Source organism: Rhinolophus hipposideros (genome assembly GCF_964194185.1).
Source record: "Rhinolophus hipposideros genome assembly, chromosome: 10".
Taxonomy (NCBI): Eukaryota; Metazoa; Chordata; class Mammalia; order Chiroptera; family Rhinolophidae; genus Rhinolophus; species Rhinolophus hipposideros.
In genome coordinates this window covers 29,403,039-29,425,306 of record NC_138056.1, presented here as the reverse complement: position 1 = coordinate 29,425,306, position 22,268 = coordinate 29,403,039, and positions in this window count along the sequence as shown.

Genomic DNA, 22,268 nt, shown 5'->3' with positions numbered 1-22,268 from the left:
TCTTCTAGTTGAGAAAATCACCTGCACAGTTTGATTTCTCCATTGAATATAACTCACACTCCTAGGAAATGTGGAACAGGGGTACCTCAGCTAATTTTTCTGTCTACTGTGACTAAATATCTTTCTTCCATCCCTATATCTGTGAAATTATCACCTCCAGTAAATTTTTGTATACCTGGGAAAGACAAGACTTTGTATGTGTAAATGTTCTGAAATATTTGGTTTGATTTCTGAGGTAGAACATAGACTGGTAGGATGGAATCTCAATTGTCCTGCTATACACTCCAGATTTTCAGGGGACCAAAGTCAGACAAACACAAGTTTGGATGCCAATCCTACCATCTTAATGGTATGACTCTTAATGGGTAGTTTTCTCGCGTACCTACAAAGTACAGAGAAAATAGCACACAAGTGGTTGCAAGATTCAAATCTGTTTCATAGTGGAAATCTTCTTGTAAAGAAGCCAACCCTAGGAGGGAAAAGAAATCTTCAAGCACAGTATTTTCTTATATTTTGTTTATACTTAAAAGATGATGGCATAAATGGTGGCAGAAGGGCTGGTATGTATTTCCAGGATGGTTCTCTGTGGCTGAGAATCTGATATTAGTGAATATCTTTTCCTTATTATGAGATCCATAGCAAGGATAGGAAAGAGCCATGCAGGTATGCTGTGGCTTATAATATATGAAGTAAGTGAGGGACAAGGAGGAGAGGGGACTCACTAAGGTTACACACATTGGAGGAAGGCCCGATTTGAGCTCTCTGAACCCCAGGTGTGCATTTATACATTGTACCATTATTATTTCTGTGTTTCTTGGTTAATTTTATAACCCTATACTCCACTTCAATTATGGAAGTACATATTTTGGGTGATGGATGTTTAATTTATGTAGAAATATTTTTGGAGCAATGTGCTGATCAGCTAGAGCTTGAAAATAACAAAGTACAGATATAAGGATCAAAGCAGAAGGTAAATGTCTCACCTCTGATTAATCCATGAATCTCAGGTAGAGGTTAAATGAAAATTCTAAATTGCTTGTTCCCAGGTTAAATTTAATAAAAAACTTTATTCTATTTGACATTTTTATCTTACTGCTTCCATTTTTGTTGTAAAAAAAAACACAGATCAATATTTTCCTATTCAATATGTGTCACTATAGAGACTATAAGCCTTTACTTAAACAGTAAATCTAACTAGAAAATTTATAAATATTATTTTATGGTATTCAAAGAAGGAAAGGATGTGGGGAACTTTTATTTGAACTGTAAAGTGACACAGTGTATCTGGAAGAAAAAGTTCATTTTCTATATCTGAAATTAAAGTATTCATATAATTTGGCCTAACAATCCCCACTAAAAGAAATTTACCCTTCCAATATATTCTCAAACAACCAGGACGTAGGTATAAGAATTTTACTGTGACATTCCTTTTGTAAGTAAATAATTGAAAACAACCAAGGTGTCCATCAAAAGGGGACCGTTTAATTCAGATATGATATATTCTTACAATGAAAGACAACTTGGCTGCTTAAAAGCGAGCTAGAGCATTCTATATAGCTGTGAAATACATGTTAAGAAATATAGAGGTGCCAAAAATGTATACACATTTTAAGAAAGGAAAAAACTGTATTAAAATTGTAATAATATATACCAATGACAAAAGATGAATACAAGTTATGTGTAGACATTTTTTTGGCACCCCCGGTATTGAGTTAGGAAAAAAGAAAGAAGCATTAGAGTATGAAAGCATGATATGTTTTGTACAAAAGAGAAAAACACAGACACGTGTATGGGAATGTGTTATATATGTATGTTGTATATATACCAGAATACTCCTGAAAGCAAGAAAAAGTAACTGTTAATAGGAATTGATTTTTGAGGTGAAAGTACTGATATCTGATAGAAGGGCTTTCAGTTACTTTTCATAAAATAAATTTTAATTGTCTTTAAATGTTCACATCACCAAATTCCTCAAAATGTTTCTGGAAGGTGGGATAATGGCTCCTAGCTGGCAATTCTTTTTTTTTGTTTGTCTTTACATGTCTTGATTGAAATACACAGACACACACATGCACACAAACACTCACACACACACACACACACACACACTCAAAATTATTCGTGATTGTTCTTGCTGAAATCAGTTTTTGTGAATCAAATCATAAGAAGTGTGAATTCAGTTCCCAAACTTTTCTTTGAAGTTATAGCATTTAAAATAGTAAAAATAATTGCTGGTGAGGATGTGTAAAAAATGGAAGCTTCCCATAATTTGCTGGTGGGAATATAAAATAATGCAGTTTTGGAGAACAGTTTGGCAATTTATAAAATGCTTAAACATGAACTTACTCTATGACTCATCAATGCCTAGATATATACACAAGGTAGATGAAAACACATGTCCTTGCAAAAATGTGTACACAAAGGTTTATAACAACATTAGTCATAGTAACCAAAAAGGAAAAACAACCCTAATGTCCATCAACTGATAAATCAATAAAAAAGTTGTATAACCGTATAATGCAATATTATTTGACAATGAAAATAAGTAAAATACTGATATATAATACATCAAGGGTGACCCTTCAAAATATTGTACTAAGTGAAAAAAGCTAGTCACAAAGGACCACAAATTATGATACATTTATATGAAATGTCCAAAACAGGCAAATCTACAGAGACAGAAATTAGATTAGTGGTTGCCCAATTATATACTGATCTCACAATTTACCTGTTGGAGAATAATATTACTTCTATCCTTTTTTTTTAAGATTTGGAAGAAATATTATCTTCCTATATCCCCAAAGAACTCACTACAGATTATAGTCAGTTTATTCCATTGTGTTTATGTTAGATTGCATAACCCAGAAATTTTAGAACAAAGTTAATTGTCATGGTGTTTTTGGCATCCCGGCAACATAGGGATAAGGACCACACTAAAATTTAACAGTTCTCAGAGAAGCTGTTTTTCTAATGCCTTACTTCTATCACGAGTGATAAGAGTGAAATTTGATCACAAAGTTTTCGCCAGCATTCAGTCAACAATGTTGAATTTTTGTGGTATAGAAGATATTCATCCAACACATAAAACATAGGGCAATATGACCTTTAAGAGCCTTTCTATATCTTAGAATTTATGATTCTGTCATTTCACTTTTTATTACTTGGAAAGTCTTATAATACTGAAAGTGGAGATGGAGCGTGGGGGTGAATGACCTTCAATTTAAAAGGAGGTTTGAATGCTATACTCTTTCTGTAAGATCAAAATTGTCAGGATCTGGAAAGTAGAGTACATAGTCCCAAAATTCCAACCTGATACATAAAGGATCCTTCAGTTTTTTTCCTATTATATTCTACTGCTCTGGCTTTAGAGTTATAGTTAACTGTTTCTTGGAAGAAAAAACACTTCATATACAGGTCAAACTGAACTGGTAAAAATAAGTGACAGATTAAATCAACCACCATTTTATAATAGTTTTAATATCTTATTTGAATGTCATGTGAGGATAAAATCCATGCTTGTCTAGAGTTTCCTCCCTCAAAACCCTGGTGATATAATTAAGGGCCTTAATGATCTGATACCATCTGGGACTGTCTCTAAGGCTGAGATCAGGGAGGTTGTAAAGCCCAGGCCATTAGCTCATGCCAACATAAGTATAATCTGAAGTAAGGCATGTGACTGAAAGAAAGAGATAAATGACTAGACATCAGCTTCTGCAGCAATGGCATCTTATACATTATTATAACCCAAGCAGCTTAACTCAGGCCTGGCACATAGCTGGTACTTCGTATTTAGAACTTTAAACTATGGGATCCTGAGGGACAGTTTTGAAGTTCTGGGTCTCATATACATGCAAATTGTACAGGCATAGGAAAATTAGACTGTGAGAGAAAACAATGGAGGACCTTTGATCCCAAAGCACATATGGAAAAAGAGATAGGCAGAAATAGAAAAAAAAAATAGTTTGAATTAGAGAAGACAGAAACAAACAAACAAAAAAAATATTCAGAGACCAAGACTGGAAGAACATATGTGGAAACACTACTAGTTGTCCCAATTGTGTAATTGTTTCTGTCATCTCTATCTCTTTCTCTCTGTCTCTCTGTCTGTCTCTCTGTCTCTGTCTCTGTCTCTCTCTCTCTCTCTCTCTTTCTCTCTCTCTCTCTCTCTCCCTCTGTTTCTCTTTCTTTGCTGTTTTAGTTTCTTCTATGTATTTGTGTAAAATTTCTACAGTGAAACATTGCATTATCATGTGCTCTATGATTTAAACCCTGCCTTCCTCATTCTATTCATCTCTACTACTTTCCTAACCACAACCCCCATCCTGACATTCCTTCTCTTCCTCAAACATGGTGAGGATTTTTCCGTTTCACGGCATTCTCCTCTTTACTCTTCCCTTTATATGAACTACTATTTCCCTAGTTCATCATATGGCTGGATCTTCTATGAGCACCCCATCTAAAGAAGCCCACTCAATCCCCTCCCACTTCCAGCTGTCATCTAATAAATTACTGATTTTTTTATGGCACCTATTAATACTGAATATTAGTTCACTTGTTTATTACATTTTTTTTCAGTACCAGAAGGAAACTCCAGAAACAGGGGACATTGTCTAACTTGTATATAAATATATCCCACACCTAGAACAATATCTGGGACCTAGTAAGTGTTCAACAAATCATTGCTGAATAAACAATGAACTAATATGTGTGTTTATTGTCATTTAATATTCTGCTCAAGGAAAGAGAATTATGGATATATCAAGATGAAAACATGGCAAATGATTAAAATGACTCTGGTGGAATTTTTTGTTGTTTTTGTTTTGTTTTTAGTAATTGTTTTATTATTCAATTAGAGTTGACACGATATTATATTAGTTTCAGGTGTACAACATGATGAGTAGATATTTATATAACTTAAAAGGTTATAAATCTACTATAAATCTACCCAATAAATCTATTACCCATCTGACACCATGCATAGTTATTACCATATTAGTGACTATATTCCCCATGGTATACTTTACATCCCCATGATTATTTTGTAAATACTAATTTGTACATCTCAATCCCTTCCCCTTTTTCATCTACTCCCCCAATCCCCCTTCCATATGACCACCATCAACATGTTTTCTGTGAGTTTGTTTCTGTTTTGTTTATTTGTTTATTTTGTTCTTTAGAGTCCACATAAGTGAAATCATTATGTCATTTGTCTTTCTCTGTCTGTCTTACTCCACTCAGCACAATACCCACTAGGTCCATCCATGTTGTTGTAAATGGCAAGATTTAATTCTTTTTCATTGCTGAGGAATATTCCATTCTATATATGTACCACCTTCTCTTTATCCACTCCTCTGTCCATGGCTCTATACTTAGGCTATTGTAAATAATGCTGCAATGAACATATGGATGTACATATTCTTTCAAAAAAGTGTTTTGTGTACTTCAGATCAATACCCAGAAGTGGGATTACTGGTCCTTCATTATCTCTTGTTATAGCCATTGTTTTAAAGTCTGTTTTCTTTGGTATAAGTATTGCTACGCCAGTTTGGTGGTGGTTGTTGTTTTGTTTCTGGTTTCATGAAATATCTTTACCATCACTTTACTTTCAGTCTGTGTGAGCCTTTCAAACTGAAGTGAGTCTTCTATAGGCAGCATATGCAAGGGCTTGTTTTCTTATCCATTCAGCTGCTCTGTCTTTTTTTTTTTTTAATTAATTTATTTATTTATTAGTTTCAGGTGTACAAAACAAGGTAATACTTAGACGTTCATCATTTATATCCCTCATACTGGACCATTTAATCATTTACATTTAAAGTAACTGTTGATAGATATGTATTTGTTGCTATTTTATTATTCATATGTGTTTTTTTCTTTTTCTTTTTAAATATGACCCTGTAACATTTTATGTCACATTGGTTTGGTGTTGTTGAACTCCTTTAGCTTTTTCTTGTCTAGGAAGCTCTTTATCTGTCTTTCAATTCTAAATGATAGCTTTTCTGGGTAGAATAATCTTGGCTGTAGTTCTTTGCTTTTCATTACTTTGAGTATATCACGCCAGTCCCTTCTGGCCTGCGACATTTTGGTTGAGAAATCATCTGACTGTCTTATGGGAGCTCCCCTATAGGTAACTAACTGCTTTTTCTCTAGCTGATTTTAAGATTATCTCTTTGTCTTTAACATTTGACATTTTAATTATGATGTGTCTTGGTGTGGGCCTCTTTGGGTTCATCTTGTTTGAGACTCCCTATGCTTTCTGGTCTTGCATGTCTATTTCTTTCACCAGGTTAGGGAAGTTCTCTGTCATTTCTTTAAATAGGTTTTCCATTCATTCCTGCTCTCTCTTTTTTTCTCCTGGCACACCAGTGATGTGAATGTTGGTATGCTTGATGCTTTTCAAAAGTCCCCTTAAATTATCCTTATTTTTTCTATTCTTTTTTTATTTTTTTCCATTCAAATAGGGCGTTTTCTGCTACCTTAACTTCTAAATTGCTGATTCAGTCATCAGCTTTATCTGATCTACTGTTGATTCCCCCTAATATATTCTTTATTTTAATTATCATATTCTTCATTTCTGACTGGTTCTTTTTTTTTTTATGTTTCTAGCTCCATTTTTACCTTTCCTATCTCTTTGTTAAAATTCTCACTGAGTTCCTCTACTCTTCCAAAAAGTTCATTGAGCATTCTAATCACCAGTATTTTGAACTCTCTCTCTGGTAGATTGCTTGTCTCCATTTTGTTCAGTTCTATTTCTATAGCCTTATTCTGTTCTTCCATTTGGGACATATTTTTTTCTGTCTCCCCATTGTGCCTGCCTCCCTGTATTTGTTTCTATGTATTATGTAAGGCTGCTATGTCTCCTGATCTCAGTAGAGTGGCCTTATGTATTCAGTGTCATTTGGAGTGCAGGGGCACAGTCTCTCTGGTCACCTGAACCAGGTGTGTCTGTGCATGGGTTGTGTGTGCCCTCCTGTTGTGATTGAGCCTTGATTGTTGTTTGCACATAAATGGAGGGATTGACCCATGGACTGATTGTGAGGACTGTCCATGACTACAGTGGAGGAGCTGTTGTGCACAGGCTGACCCTCTGGAGCAGGGTTCACTTTAGCAGCACTCTGGTGCCTGCCCAGTCTGCCCTTTAGGTGCATCACCTGCGGAGATATCCAGGCACTTCTCTGGCTAGGTCTGAAGGTGGGCACTGAGCATGCTGCCCTTTGGGCCTCCTGGAAGTGGCCCTGCCACAGGCCAAGTGCAGCTGCACCCTATCCCCTGCCCAGGGTCACCAGGCATGAGCCACAAAGCAGTTCACAGATGGCAGCCACCCACACTTGGCTTGGAGTTGCCTGGGAGAGACCAAGCCAGGAACCAAGGCTGGCTGCCACTAGCACCTGGTTTGGGGCTGCTCAGCAAGAGGAAATGGGCATGCTGAGGCCTGATGCTGTTTGTTTGGTTTTATGAACCTTTGCGAGATTTGGGGAAATTCCACAGCATGAGCCAAGGAAGACCATTTGTATTGAAAAGTCACTGGAACTGGCTGAGGTGGGTCTGCAGGTGGGTGGGGCAAAGTTCCAAGGAATCACCATGGTGGAGCAAACAGTGTTAGCCAGGTTGATGGCCTCAGACATGGTGGCCCCCTGGATCAGCACACCAGAAGGGCTCAACAAAAAATCATGGATTCTGCCAGCACTTCTGTCTAGGAGAAAGCTGCCCCTCCAGCCCTCACTCTGATGCCAGATAATTCACTTTCTCCCTGTATATTACTGGCAACTTTCAAGCTGCTGTTCCAGCACTGGAGCTCAGAGTGAGTGAGTTCATCAGTGAGTAAATCTGTGCAGGGGCCCTGTAAGAGGAGCACCTGGGATTCCAGCTTCCCTCCATCTCGTTCAGCCACTATTTCTGCTGGTTTTCATGGCTAGAAGTTATGGAGACTTCCCAGCACTGGTACCCTGGGCTGGGGAGTGTGGTGTGGGGCTGGAACCCCTCACTCCTTGGTTCCAGTGGGAGCCAACATATCCCTCCCCATTTTTAACCACTACTCTCGGGTGTGTAAGCAGCTTATTTCATGTCTCTGCCCTCCTGCCACTCTCGAGGTAGCTTCTGCTGTATGTCCTTAGCTGTGGGACTTCTGTTCAGCTAGATTTCAGGTGATTCTCAATGATGGGTATTCTGTAATTTAGTTGTGTTTTTGATGTGGTGATGAAAGGAGGCAAGCAACATGTTTACCTGTGCTGCCATATTGACCAGAAATCTCTGTGGCATTTCTTTAACTCACATCCTGTGACTTGCCTGTCTAAATTGACAAAATTGATTTAATGGTTATTCAGATAACTGTCATAAAAATAATTTCCAGTTTTGTTTTATTTTTAGTGAAGTTTTGGTTGGGTTTGATAGGAGAGGAACAATATTATTCTTATTCAGGCTGGAATCAGGTCCAGTTAGGGAATTGGCATTTTTGATTTTTGTGCATAAAACAGAGCAAAAGGTATATAATGCTTACATCCAGTGTGGAGCAGCCAGGAAACAGAGTACAGGAAAGACAGAGTAACAAGTTTTGGAAGGTAGAATCTGGAAATAGCTTCAGAGGAAAAGTAACAATTAAAATAATGGCCTCCTGTGCCATTAGTGAGCAACTACTATATGCTAGGCATCTTGAATAACTCATACTTTTCTTGTAGCAGGTATTATCTCAATCCCGACAACAAATATCAAGGGGGTACCATGATTATCTCCTGGATCAATTGTTATAGCACTAAGCTATCTATGAATGAGTTTTCTATTAAAGTTGGCATGAAACTGCGAATGTTTGCTGAGATAAACTCCAGGATCTTTCATCCACTTTTGTTTTCTTTTCTTGAAGGTTATGATAGGATATACTATGATAGCAAAATGCCCCCCCCATTTGTCTCAAATACATATGAAGCCATTTACCCTAGAAAGTTGTGATGGAAATCATTTACAAATAAATAAAAACTCCCTTTTCTAAAACCTTTATTCCTCTAAGCAAACACCAGTGGAAGATAGCGTGCTTTCTTTCCTTTGTGATGCAATCTGAATCCACTTAGTCCCCTAAAGATAAGCATCCCTCTAAAGCACAGGCCACAGGAGAGGAAAACTAATAATCTAGTGTTATCTGAATAAACTGCATAATCATTCTCTCCCTGCCTTTAATACATGCAGCTTCATTTTATTAGGAAAGCCATCTTTCCTTTTTATTACTTTTTATTCTTATTTCTTTTTTAATCTTCAGGAAATAAACTGAGAAATACAAAAACTGTCATTACTCCTAAAATTATTAGTATGCTACCTGTCTGATTTCCTGTATTCCTATTTCTGCCGAAGCACTTATTAGAATTCACAGTGAATGCAGACAAATATTTTAGCCACCTTCATATTTATATTTAATTAAACTCCACCAAAAAGTAAGGTCTTTGAGGAAGGTACCTAGGTGAGTTTGAAACTATGAAGGATCTGATATGTTATCCTACTTGCAACACACTTGCCTGACATAGTGTGTAGTGAATGAGTACGTGTGTGTGTGATGCATATGCCTGCATATTTATATCATATATATATATACATATATACGTATATATATGTATACATACACATATATATACATATATACATATGTATGGTATATATATGTATGTATACACACATATATATATACATATGTACATATATATGTGTATATATGTGTGTGTGTGTGTGTGTGTGTATATATATAAGACTTCTGGATCAAAGAACAGTTCAGACCATTTAATCACAGAGCATGTTGTGTCATTTGTTATTTCCCCACTCCCCATTCCCTACAGAGTGACTCAGTGAGGGCCAGACGTACCACAGGAGGAAAGGAACTCCTGAATATTAAAATTCAGCAGCTTATATAGGACACTGGCACATCTGTCCCTCATCTCTTCCAGAGAAAGAGAAAGACTCATCTTTGCCTCAGAATGTAAACAAATCCTCTCTGGGAAGAGAGCACTTTTCTGCTCTGGAAGTAAGTAAATGTTCCAGGAGAAATACAAATTTACATCCTTCAGAGCAATATACGGTGTCTACCTTCCAAAGCAGGCTTTCTATTCATTCATAAAGCCCAGACTGTGAAAAAATGTGAAAATATCCATGGAGCCATGTCTTTAAACTTACCATATCTCTCTAAAATATGTATCTTTATTTATATAATATTTGTTGAATGAATGAATTACTTTACAGTGTTCCCTTATTTCATGAGTGTCTGTTTTTCAGGTACTCTAACTGATTTTTAAGAATTCCTCTTGTGAATATTTCCCTCCTAATAGACTGTAAAGCCTTTATAAGCACAAGCTGTACTGTACAGTTTCTTTTGGAAACATGGTGGTAATAATAGTGCTAGGCTGTAAGAAGTTATCCAGTAAATACCTGGTGGCTGTCCAGTTTCTCTAGTTAGTCAACATCAGGAGGAAAACAACAACAGCAATACAACAACAACAAATCTATGCTCTTGCTATTTTAGTGTAGATAATTTGATGATACAGTTTTAGAAGGTATAGAACTATAACGCTTTTGTTATTCTTGCTGTTGTTTTACATAGTGTTGCAAATAATCTCCAAAATATAATGCAGATGTCTATCTGAGTAGGAGTTTGGTTTCAGTACCTAAATTACTGAGTTTTCAAAGATATTTCAAGGGAGCAGCTCCCCTGAATTATCACTTATTCTGTATCTTGCCCTGTATCTGACATTCCTTCCATGCACATTTTCACTTTTTTTAATTAAAGTTTATTAGGGTTATAATTGTTAGTAAAGTCACATAGATTTCAGGTGTACAATTCTGTATTACATAATGTATAAATCCCATTGTGTGTTCATCACCCAGAGTCAGTTCTCCTTCCATCACTGTATATTTGATCCTCTCTACTTTCATCTACCACTCTCCTCCCCCCTTAACCTCTGGTAACCGCTAAACTGTTGTCTGTGTCTATGAGTTTTTGTTTCTCCATTTGTTTGTCTTGTTCTTTTGTTGTTTTCAGTTTTGTATACCACATATCAGTGAAATCATATGGTTCTCGACTTTTTCTGTCCGACTTACTTCGGTTAGCATTATAATCTCAAGATCCACCCATGTTGTTGTAAATGTTCCTATTTCATCTTTTCTTACAGCAGAATAGTATTCCATTCTGTACATATACCACAACTTCTTTATCCAATCATCTATTGAAGGACACTTTGGTTGTTTCCATGTCTTGCCACAGTAAATAAAGTTGTCATGAACCTTGGAGCATATATATCTGCATGGATGAATATTTTCAGATTTTTTAGTAGATACCCAAGAGAGAGATGGTGGGATCATATGGTAATTCTAATCTTAATTTTTTGAGGAACCTCCACAATGCCTTCCATAATAGCTGCACAAATCTGCATTCCCACCAATAATATATGAGGGTTCCTTTTTCTCCACAGCCTCTCCAACACTTATTACTGTTTGTCTTGTTGACGATAGCCATTCTAACTGGGGTGAGGTAATATCTCATTGTGGTTTTTATTTGCATTTCTCTGATGACCAGTGATGTTGAGCATTTTTTCATATGTTTATTTGGCATTTGTATGTCCTCTTTGGAGAAATGTCTCTTCAGGTCCTCTGCCCATTTTTTAATTGGATTGCTTGTTTTTTTGTTGTTGTTGAGTTGTATGAGTCCCTTATATACTTTGGTTATTAGCCCCTTATCGGAAGTGTGGTTTGCAAAATCTTCTCCCATTTTTTTGGTTGCCTATTTATTTTGCTGATGGTTTCTTTTGTTGTGCAGAAGTTTTTTGTTTTTTTTTTAGTTTGAGATAGTCCCATTCATTTATTTTAGCTTTTACCTCCCTTGCCTTTGGAGTCAAATTCATAAAATGCTATTTGAACCCAAGGTCCATAAGTTTAGGACCTATGCTTCCTTCTATGCAGTTTATTGTGTCAGGTCTTATATTTAGGTCTTTGATCCATTTTGAGTTAAATTTGGTACTTGGTGACAGACAGCAATCTAATTTCATTCTTTTGCACGTGGCTTTCTAATTCTCCCACCACCATTAATTGAAGAAGCTGTCTTTCTCCATTGTATGTTTTTTGATTCTTTGTCAAAGATTATCTGTCCATATTTATGTGGGTTTATTTCTGGATTCTCAATTCTATTCCATTGGTTTGTGTGTCTGTTTTTCTCCTAGTACCATACTGGTTTGATTATTGTTGCCCTGTAGTACAAGCTGAAGTCGGGGAGTGTGATACCTCCAGCATTGTTTTTTTGTTTTTGTTTTTGTTTTGTTTTTTCCCTTAGGCTTGCTTTGGCTATCTGGGGTCTTTTGTGGTTCCATACAAATTTGATATTTTTTTGTTCTATTGCTTTAAAAAAAATGCCATTGGGATTTTGATGGGGATTGCATTAAATCTGTACATTGCTTTGGGTAATACAACCATTTTAACTATGTTGATTCTTCCAATCCATGAGCACAGAATATCTTTCCATTTCTTTGTGTCTTCTTCAATTTCTTTTTAAAATTTCATAGTTTTCAGCATATAGGTCTTTCACATCCTTGGTTAAGTTTATTCCTAGGTATTTTATTCTTTTTGTCGCACTTACAAAAGGAATTTTATTTTAATTTCTTTTTCTGAGATTTCATTGTTAGTATATAGGAATGCAATAGACTTTTGTACGTTGATTTTTATAGCTGATAAATTTACTATATTCATTGATGGTTTCTACTAGCTTTTTGGTGGAGTCATTGGGGTTTTTTATATATAGCATCATGTGATCTGCAAAAGTGACAATTTAACTTTTTAATCCCCAATTTGGATGCCTTTTATTTCTTTCTCTTGCCTGATTGCTCTGATGAGGACTTCCAACACTATGTTGAAAAGCAGAGGTGATAGGGGACAGCCCTTTTTTGTTCCTGCATGTAGAGCAAAGGCTTCAGTGTTTCACCATTAATTATGACATTAGCTGAGGGTTTGTCATATATGGCCTTAATTATGTTAAGGTATTTTCCCTCTGTACCTATTTTATTAAGTGTTTTAATCATAAATGGTTGCTACATCTTGTCCAATGCTTTTTTTGCATCAATTGGTGTAATCATGTGATATTTGTCCTTTGCTTTGTTTATGAGGTGTATCACATTGATGGATTTGCATATGTTGAACCATCCTTGTGCCTCTGTGATGCAACCCACTTGTTGGAGATGTATAATCATTTTAATGCATTGTTGCATTTGATTTGCTAGAATTTTGCTTAGGATTTTTGCCTCTGTATTCATCAGAAATATTGTTCTGTAATTTTCTATTTTTGTGTTATACTTACCATGTTTTGGTATCAGGGTTATGTTGGCCTCATAAAATGACAACAAAAACATCAAAGGTGGGGGAATAAAGGTCTGAACCAACATAAGGGAATGGAGAAAGTAAGCATGCGAAGAAAATGGAATACTCTAAATATGAAACTTTCTTTTACATAAACTTAATGATAACCACTAAAAACAAAAATCCAGAACTTAAATATATAACATAATAAAAGAAGAATTAGGGGGAAAAATCATAGAATATTACGACACTGCAATGACAGACAACAAAAAAAGGCAAAAAAACAATGGAGACACAGTCCTACCAGAACACTAAAGATCGAATGATAGGAAATCCTCATATATCAATAATCACCCTAAACGTAAATTGACTGAACTGACCTATAAAAAGGCACAGAGTAGCATATTTCATAAAACAAAACAAAACAAACAAACAAAACAAACAAACAACAACAACAAAAAACTATACCCAACCATATGCTGCCTCCAAGAGACACATCTCAGGTACAAGGACATACATAGACTCAAAGTGAAAGTGTGGAAATTAACACTAAAGCAAATGGTATCCAGGGAAAATCAGGTATAGCCATACTGATATCAGATGAAACAGACTACAGGATAAAAAAGGTAACAAGAGACAAAGATAGACATTTCATAATGATAGAAGGGAACATATAACAAGAAGACATAACAGTCATCAATATTTATTCCCCCAACAATAAAGCACCAATATATACCAAGCAACTACTAACAGAACTAAAGGGAGTAATTGACCAGAACACAATTATAGTAAGGGACCTAAATACATCATTGGCAGCTATGGTTAGATCATCCAAACAGAAAATAAATAGAGAAATATCAGTCCTAAATGACACATTAGATGAAATGGACATAATTGACATTTATAAAGTACTTCATCCTAGAACATCAGACTATACATGTTTTTCTAGTGTACATGGAATATTCTCAAGAATAGACCATATATTGGGACATAAAACAAGCCTCAGCAAATTTAAGATGATTGAGATAATACCAAGCATATTCTCTGATCACAAGGCTTTGAAATTGTATATAAACTGAGAAAGAAAGCAGGAAAAAACACAAATACATGGAGATTAAACAACATACTTTTAAAGAATGACTGAGTCAAAGAAGAAATACGAGGAGAGATCAAAAGATACATAGAAACAAATGAGAATAAAAATACATCGTACCAAAATTTGGGGGTTGCAGCAAAAGCAGTTTTAAGAGGGAAATTTAGATCATTACAGGCCTATCTCAAGAAACAAAAGAAGTTCCACATAAATGACTCATGTTACACCTTAAATAACTAGAAAAAGAAGAACAAATGAAACCCAAAGTCAGTAAAAGGAAAGAAATAATAAAAATCAGAGCAGAACTAAATGAAATAGAGAACAAAAAGATGAAAGAAAAAATTAATGCGACAAAGAGTTGGTTCTTTGAAAAGATTAATAAAATTGCCAATCCCTTGGCTAGATTCCCTAAGACAAAAAGGAAAAAGATACAAATAAACAAAATCAGAAATGAAAGAGGGGAAGTTATCACAGATGCCACAGAAATACGAAGGATCATCCAAGAATACTATGAAGGACTATATGCCACCAAATTCAATAACCTAGAAGAAATGGCCAAGTTGGTAGAAACAGATAGCCTTATTAGCTTGAATCATGAAGAACTGGAAAATCTAAATATCCCAATCATCAGTAAGAAAATTGAATCAGTCATCTAAAACCTTCCCAAAAGCAAAAGTCCAGGACCTGAGGGCTTCACCAGTGAATTCTACCAAACCTTCAAAGAGGATCTAATACCTGTCCTACTCAAACTCTTCAAAAAAATTGAAGAGGCAATGCTCCCTAAGTCATTTTATGAGGCCAACTTTTTCACTTTTTATTTTTGCATTTTGAGGGATAGGCATTAAGTATAGTTTAAAGTAGTTGCTTGAGTACTTTTTGGAATTTACTCAAAGTGATTAGTGAGGCGTCCTGGCTAGAAGACAATAAAGGTACTCCATTTTTATCTTACTCATGACTTTATTGGTTTAAAAGAGACACAGTATGTTATGTTACTAATTTAACCACAGCTTTGAAATATTGCCACACAAATCTGTAATTACTATTTGAGGTTTGTCAATTAAGTTCTCTAACTTGCCACTGTGGATTTACATTGGCAGCACTGTAAAAACAGCTTGGTAAGGTTTTAAACCCTTGGTATATCATGTTTCACAGCTGTGTTTGTGTCAACATGTGGTGCTGTCTTGCTGAGTGGCATTCATTATTGTTGTTGTGTGTTTTTTTGTGCCATCACGAGAATGTCTGAGCTTGAATTAGAGCAATGAACAAACAGTAAATTACTTGTCAAACTTGGCAAGTGTGGAAATAAAATCAGGGACAAGACAGTTTGAGTTTATGGAGATAATGCCATGAAGAAAACAGCAGTGTACAAATGGATTAAACGTTTTTCTGAGGAGAGAGAAAACATCACTGCTGAAGAGTGGTCAGGGCGGCCAGTAACGAGTAGAACTGATGAAAACATTGCAAAAATTCATTGAAATTGTGGGTCAAAATCATCAGCTGACTGTGAGAAACGAAGCAGACTAAGTAAACATTGATAGAGAAACGGAAAAATCTTAAATGAAAATCATGGTATAAGAGAAGTCAGCCAGTCAGTCAGTGGAAGTCAGCCAATTGTCCACGACCAAAAAGTTCTGTCAGTCTACATCAGCAGTCATAATGATTTTGCTAAATATTTTTGATATCAGAAGGATTATTCATTATGAATTTGTACCAACTGGACAAAAAGTTAACCAAATTTACTATTTGGAAGTGTTGAAAAGGCTGCATGAAAACTGTTATGTGAAAACGACCTAAAAATTTCGCCAACAATTCATGGCTCTTACATCACAACAATGCACCAGTTCACACAGCACTGTATGTGCAGGAATTTTTAGCCAGTAAACAAATAACTGTGCTGGAACACTTTCCCTACTTACCTCATCTGGCCCCCAAAGACTTATTTCTTTACCCTAAAATAAAGGAAATATTGAAAGGAAGACATTTTGATGACATTCAGGACATCAAGGGTACTACGGCGACAGCTGTGACGGCCATTCCAGAAAAAGAGTTCCAAAATTGCTTTGAAGTGTGAACTAGGTGCTGGTGTCAGTGCATAGCTTCCCAAGTGGAGTACATCTAAGGTGACCATAGTGATATTCAGCAATTAGGTATGTAGCACTTTTTCTACGATGAGTTCACAAACTTAATTGTCAGACCTCATATATGAAGGATGATGGGTAGTTTTTTGTTGCCAACTAAACTGCCATGTTATTTTTTCTAGACACAATATAAACTGTTCCATTCCATCACAAAATGCATACTATAATTTTGAAAAACAACATATCCAGACATTGTGTGCAATGGATACTGTAACATGTAACAGGAATATAAACAACTTGGTATGTGAGTCCCTGATTACTTTTGTTTATTTTCCCCTCAAGACATGACAGAAAATGTGGTTGTCACTTTGCTGTGCCTAGTCCCTTCAAAGTTTGTGTTTATAGGCAGTAGTGAATATTTTTTCAATGATTTTGCGATTGTTGTTGTTCTCTACTACTTTCATTCACATCACGTCAAGGTTTTCTCCCTGATTCATTTCTCTCTTGGGAAATACTAGGTTACTTTTAAAACAGAACATAGTAGGAATATTTTGGGACACAATTGAAATAGAATATTAATTGTAAAGATCATTGTGTTAGATAATTATGATAGATTAAGAAGGCAGAAATCATTTGAAATCCTTCCTATTAAGATACAGGGCTTAACTCTCTCCTTGCATGTCCACCTGCCTTAGTAATTTGTTGAGATGATAGAATGCATTGGAAGTGACGTGGCCATCCCAAACTGCATCACAAGAAGCTTGTAGCCCCAAAGAGAAATGCTATGTTAATCATTTACTATGTCAAGAAATGTATTTCACATTTTTTTAGGAAAAATATTTCAATTTTAATTCAATAGTAAACTAAACATAACTTGATGTAATTTCTCTAAATTTGAAAAAATGTTATGCTAAAAAAAGCACTCATATTTACTATTTTTTCTACCTCAGTTGTCAAATGCTCTTTCTCTGGTACTAGGAGCACTATGAAATGTATTTGAAAGATGATAAAAGAGAAGAATATTCACCAGTGTTCTTTTTAAGAAGGCTTTTTTGGTGCAAATTCTGGGAAAAGTATTCATAACAAAATGACAAATAATCTAGTAGTAACCTCATTTTTGTTTATAAGATATAAACAGATATATAAGATGTTTCACTTACATCAACTTCAATGATATTAGAAATTACCTTTTAGTTTTAATTTTTTTCTTCCTTTCTGGCTGTTTTTTTTTTTTATCATTGTTAAGATCATTTTGTAAATTCTCTTGCAATATATATTGTTTAAAACACCTTACCACAGACCATACTGTGTAAGAGAACAAACACTAAGAATAATTTTAAAAAATCAACAATGTTTGCAATACATCAAACTAAAAAGCTTCTGCAAAGCAAAAGAAACCACCAACAAACTACAAAGACAAGCTATGGTATGGGAAACAAATATTTGCAAAGCATATGTCTGGTAAGTAGTTAATATCCAAAAGAACTCATTTGACTCAATAGTAAAAATAAATAAATAAATAACAATTAAAAAGATGGGCAAAGCATCTGGATAGATATTTCTCTAAAGAAGATATATGAAAAGCCAATAGGTACATGAAAATATGTTCAACATCACTAGTCATTAGGACAAGCAAATTAAAACCACAATGAGGTATCACTTCATGTCTGTCAGAATAGCTATTGTCAAAAAGACAAGAGATAACAAATGCTGGCATGGATGTAGAGAAATGTGAACCCCTGTTCTCTGTTGGTGGGATTGTAAATTGGTACAGCCACTATGGAAACAGTATGAAGGACCCTCAAAAAATAAAAAAATAAAAATAAAGTAAAACTTTTTTTTTTTTTAGTGAGTAACATTGGTTAGTAAAATTATGTATGTTTCAAGTGTACAATTCTATAATACATCGTCTACATATTGCATTGTGTATTCACCACCCAGAGTCAGTTCTCCTTCCATCACCGTATATTTGACCCCTTTTAATTACCCTCTTCTACTACCCGTCTTTTTATGCTCTGGTAATCACAAAACTGTTGTCTGTGTCTATGAGTTTTTGTTTGTTTATTTGTCTTATGTTTTCATTGCTCTCAGTTTTATATCTGACATATGATTGAAATCATATGGTTCTTGACTTTTTCTCTATGACTTACTTTGCTTAGCATTATAATCTCAAGATCCATCCATGTTGTCGAAAATGGAAGTATTTCATTTTTTCTTATGGCTGAGTAATATCCCATTGTATATGTGTATCACATCTTCCTTATCCAATCACCTACTGAAAAACATTTTGGTTATTTCCATGTCTTGGCCACGGTGAATAATGCTGCAATGAACATAGGGGTACATATATCTGTATGGATAAATGTTTTCAGACTTTTGTGATTGATACCCAGAAGAAGGATTTCTGGGTCATATGGTAATTCTATTAATTTTTTGAAGAACCTCTATACTGTCTTCCATAGTGGCTGCACCAATTTACATTCCCACCAGCAGGTACAAGGGTTCATTTTCCCCACATCTTCTCTAACACTTGTTATAACTTGTCTTATTGATATTAGCCATTCCAACAGGTTTGAGGTAGTATCTCATTGATCCATCAATTCTGCTTCTGGAAATATAGCCAAAGGAAACAAAAACATTAACTCAAAAAGATATCTGCATTCCCCCATGTTTATAGCAGCACTTTTTCTTTTTTTCTTTTTTCATTTTTTTTACAATAGACAAGACCTGAAAACAACCTAAGTGTTCATAAATGGATAAATGGATAAAGAAATTGTTATAAATGAATAAAGAACCTATTGTGGTAATCATTTCATATCAAATCACCAATCAAACCATCTTGTTGTACACCTTAAACTTATACAATGACGTATGTCAATTATTTCTCAATAAAACTGGCAAAAATTAAAAATACCCTTTACTACATAAAAATATGAAATCCTTAGTGGTGAATATATTTTTATAAAAAGATGCCCAAGATATTTGCAATGAAAATAGAAAGTATTGCCCTGGGTAATTACTGAATGCTTGAATGAATGCAAATTTATACCATGTTCAAGAATAGAAAAATAAATGTCGTTAAAATATTATGGATAGACAAACTACAGTATATCCAAACAATGGAATATTATTCAGTGATTAAAAGAAATGAGCTATCAAACGATGAAAAAACATTGAAGAAAGTTACTTCTATAATGCTCAATAAAAGAAGCCAATCTGAAAATACATACTGTACAGTTCCAAATATATGACATTCTGGAAAAGACAAAACAATGGGAAAACTAAAAGCACCAGGGGAGAAAAAGGGAGGAACAGGTGGAGCATAAGAGGTTTTTAAGGTAGTGAAATTATTTCTTATTATAATATAATAGTGGATGAAATAAAATTCAGGATTTGTGAGTGTACAATACAATTTATTTCCTTGGATTCTGCAGAATATTTCTTTTGATTAAGGCCAAAAAATAAACAAAGAAATTGGGCACATAAATATGACATAATATGCATATACATGTCATTTAATTGTTTAGTTTATTTACTTTGTTATTTTTCAGACAAAGTAGAAAGTACACTAGGGAAAGACTTGATTTGGGGGCTCAATAAAAAGAACAAAAATACAGATTTCAATTAAATATAAAAATAGATTTTTCTTATATTCAGAAGAATCCAATGAGGGAATGAAATCCTCAGAAAAGTAGCAGTATCCAATCATTAGCTGAGTGACAACATCATGTAGAAGTTGTAGAAAAGAATATAGTTTATTACATGTATTATTTTTGACTTAAAATAAATTTGAATCACGTGTACTGCAAAACACTCTAAAGAACCACACAGCATCCACATCCAATGAACTTTTGTTTCCTCTATAAATTAACAATAAATGTTTTATTTTGTAGGGTTTCAATTATTTGTCTGTTAGAATTCATTGCCTTTTAAGAAAAAATATATATGTGTTTTACTGGTATTTGTGATATTTAATTCACAATGTTTTCTGAAGTTGTCACTCCATCTCTCCCCAATATCGAGTTGACTATATAAACCATAATTCCAGAAGAAATGGAGCACAAACATCTGTCTTTAATCAAATAATAGGAAAAATGAAATTAAGTGGTAAAAAATGATAATAATCTATGTAAAAAGATCCATGTGCGAATCCTGGTTTTATACTTTTACACGGTAACCCTTGGTCATGTCATCCCACCATTGGAGCCCCAACTCCCTTATATGTAAAATGAGGATAGAAAAACCTACTTTGGGGAACAAATGAAAGTTGAGAAAAGCTCTTCAGACATTCTTAAGTGTATACTAATATTAAGCATTTTTATTCTTAAGTAGACTGATAACAATATTCATAAACTTATGGGTAGCATGAGAATTATAGAGTTGATTCTTCTGTGTGAAATATACTCAAGCATTCTTTCTTCTACTTAGATAAAACCATCTGCAGTAAGCAGATGAGATGTGCTTTGTATTTTTGGTGTTTGCTTAGTGAAACCACTATTTCATCTGGCATATTTGATTAGCTGTTTAAGTATTTGGCAGCACAAAAGATTATGTATAAGTATTATTCTTAGCTTGTCCTAAGTGATGGCTGCCTAGAAGTCATTACTACCTATTTACTACCTTTGACATAATAGGGTAATAATGGCTTAAAAATATGGTAAAAACCCATTCTATTGTAGCTCTTAACTCTCCTGCTTTCAATATTTTAGGAAATTCTGATGGCATTTTTATTTCTCTTGACCACATCTAACTTCAGTTCTTTATTTCTGCTATAATTCTATTCTCTATTATGTGACTTTCCACCTCTGTCATTTCCAAATGATATGATTCAGATATGAAGGGGGCTGAACACCGATAGAAAATCCTCTCAACTTCGGTTTCCCCCTAACTTCAATGTTACAATCTTATGAACTTATTTCTCTGCAGTTTCCCATAATGGTTTTGCATAGTTCATTTCATTTATTCTTATAAATGTCAATGAGTGGAATTTTTATGACACTTTTTTTTTCAGTTACAGTTTATCGGGGAGACAATTGTTAGCAAAGTTATGTAGATTTCAGGTGTACAATTCTGTATTACATCATCTATAAATCACATTGTGTGTTCACCTCCCAGAGTCAGTTCTCCTTCCATCACCATATATTTGATCCCATTTACCCTCATCTACCACCCCCTCCCCTTACCCTCTGGTGACCACTAAACTATTGTCTATGTCTATGAGTTTTTGTTTCTCATTGTTTGTCTTGTTCTTTTGTTGTTTTTGGTTTATATACCTCATATCAGTGAAATCATATGGTTCTCTGCTTTTTCTGTCTGACTTATTTCACTTAGCATTATAATCTGAAGATCCATCCATGTTGTCACAAATGGTCCTGTTTCATCTTTTCTAACCACCGAATAGTATTCCATTGTGTGTATATACTACAACTTCTTTATCCAGTCATCTATCGAAGGACATTTTGGTTGTTTCCATGTATTGGCCACCGTAAATAAAGCTGCAATGAACATTGGAGCACATGTGTCTTTATGGGTAAATCTTTTCAGATTTTTTGGGTAGATACCCAGGAGAGGGGTTACTGGGTCATATTACAATTCTATTCATAATTATTTTAGGAACCTCCACACTGTCTTTCATAGCGGCTGCACCAATCTGCATTCCCAGCAGGGTATGCGGGTTCCTTTCTCTCCACAGCCTCTCCAACACTTGTTACTATTTGTCTTCTTGATGATAGCCATTCTAACCGGGGTGAGGTGATATCTCATTGTGGTTTTTATTTGCATTTCTCTGA